Source organism: Ursus maritimus (assembly GCF_017311325.1).
Source record: "Ursus maritimus isolate PB19 chromosome X unlocalized genomic scaffold, ASM1731132v1 scaffold_X1, whole genome shotgun sequence".
Lineage (NCBI taxonomy): Eukaryota > Metazoa > Chordata > Mammalia > Carnivora > Ursidae > Ursus > Ursus maritimus.
The window spans coordinates 30,428,197-30,430,793 of NW_024423319.1; positions in this window are offsets into that span (position 1 = coordinate 30,428,197).

Here is a 2,597-nt window from a genome sequence, read left to right on the forward strand (position 1 = left end):
AAGAGCGTGCGACTCTTGATCTCTGGGTTGTGGGTTCGAGCCCCATGTTGGGTGTAGAGATTACTTAAATAAATAAAACTTAAAAAAAATAGATTTGAAGTGCCAGGGTTGTTGACAACGACGAAGGATCCAGGACATACCAACGGAATTGACCAATTGGTCTTCCTGGCCTGGGACACACTTTGTTTGGGCTCTCGCCACAGCGATTATTTCCAAGAGGTCTTCTTACCATGTCCTGGCTAGAAAGAGGTGGGTGTTTTCTTGTCGTTTTTCCAAGCACATCACATGAGGAGACTGATAACCCGGCAAGAATGCGGAGGCAGGTGACAAGGCAGAAGGGAGTTTGTCCTTCCACGGGCTTTGACTGCGTCATCCGCCCTTCATGGACAAAGGTGACTCCGTGGGTGACAGCCCATCACCTTGCAGACACGCCCCTGTCCCCAGCCAGGCCTGGCCCTGGCCCAGAGAAGTGTGTCCCCGATCGGCTCTGGCCAGCTGGGCAGAAGCCAATGCCTCCGGCTGGATCCAGCCGAAACCTGCTAAGGAGCTAGCCCCAGCCTGAGAACAAGGGTTGGCAAAGTAGGTTCTGGTGGTTTCGGGGAGGGCAGGTGGACAAGTCAGTTTTCCGGTGTGGCGTGGTTTTTCTGGACCGTGTGCTGGCCGTTTTGAATCCTGCTCTGACTTTTCCCTCTGCACCCCCCACCCCCAGGCTACCTTCAGGCTCCCTTCTGCGAAGCGCATCCCATCTGCTGGGAAATAGTAACCATGCGATAATAAGCATGACTGCTACCGTTTCGGGAGCGCTTCTGTGGTCGGGCACGGAGCTCAGCACCGTACACGCGTTCTCTCTCGAGCAGTCCTCGCGGACATCCCATGAGGAAGGGCTTCTGTCTGTCTTCCTTTTACAGTTAAAGAAACTCAGCCTCGCAAAGACAGCTAGTAAGTGGTGGGGACCTGTTGGAAACCGGTCCATGTGGTTACCAGCCCATCAGCGCTTTGCTTATAGGCTCTTAACCACTCTGCTCTACTGCCTCTCATAAAGTTAATTTTAATTGTCGCCTAATCCGGCCCTATTTACGAAGGGAAATGTGCTGCCAAAAAATCACTTATGATATCCTAAAGCTAAATATAAAAGGCTCTTCTATTATCGCTTGTTTGGGGCTCTTCGGGCTGAGGCCTCCCCCCAGGGACCTATGGGACCAAGGGTTCTCTGGGTACATACCATTTGGGCAGACAGGAAGTAAGCCCAGCTCCGCTGGCCCTGAGTCAAGGCCCTAAAAAGATCTGCTAACAGGGAAAGTTAAGCTTATAAAATCAGTATGGAAATGAAAGCCTTAGACCAGGGCCTGGGATTCCAAATGCCAGGAACCCCCTTCCAACTTACTGCCCTGGGGTGGGGGCTGGGGGAGGGCACTGCCTGGGGATGAGTGTTTGCAGCTGATAGCTGAGGGCTTTGTGGGTAGAAGCTGACCTCTAGGTCCCACTGGGTCACCGTGGTGGAATTCCATATACGTGTCTGACTCCTTTATTCTGTATTCTCAGTTTATTCCCCCTGGGTCTGCACCTGCAGAGAGAACACTGCGACTCTTCTCTTCCTCGGCTTGCTGTACTGGTTAGTTTTACATGTCAACTAGGTTAAGGGAGGCCCAGCTAGCTGGTAAAAGATGATTTGTGGGTGTGTCTGTGAGGGTGCCTCTGGAAGAGATTAGCATTAGAATTGGGAGACTGAGTAAAGATTGCCCTCACCAATGCAGGTGGGCATTAGCCAATCTATTGAGGGCCCAAATAGAACAAAAAGATGGAGGAAAGGCAAATTTGCTTTTTTTTTTTTTTTCGCTCTCAGACATTGATGCTTCTGGTCTTGGGCTTTTGAACTTGGACCAGGACTCATGCCATCGGCCACATGGTTCTCAGGCCTTTGGACTCAGACAGGGTTACACCAATAGTTTTTCTGAGTCTCCAGGGGCAGATGACAGTTCTTGGGAATTTCCTGGCCTTCGTAATCACATGAGCTAATTCTTCTAATAATTATCTCTCTAGGGGCGCCTGGGTGGCTCAGTTGGTTAAGCATCTGTCTTCAGCTCAGATCATGATCCTGGGGTCCTGGGATCGAGCCCCGCATCAGGCTCTCTGCTCAGTGGGGGGTCTGCTTCTCCCTCTCCCTCTGCTCCTGCTCGCTCACTCTCGCTTTCTCTCTCTCGCATGTGCACATTCTCTCTCTAATAAAATCTTTAAAAGAAATCTATCTATCTATCTATCTATCTATCTATCTATCTATCTATCATCTATCCATCTACCTTTCTATCATCAATCTGTGTCTACCTCCTATTGGTCCTGTTTCTCTAGAGAATTCTAATGCACTTGCTCTCTTGGATTCGCCTTCCTCTTCTAAAATGCTGAGGCTGGAAACCAAGAGACTTCTCTACCAATCACCTGAGACACTCTTTTCCTTACATCACTTCCCCGGCTTCCTAATTCAGAGAAGGGGAGCCAAGCAGCCTGTCTCGCCTGGCCCGCCAGGGCCTGCGGCCCCTCAGCCCCAGTGAGGCCACCTGCTGACCTTGAAGACTTCCTCCCTTTCCCTCTACCCTTACGCC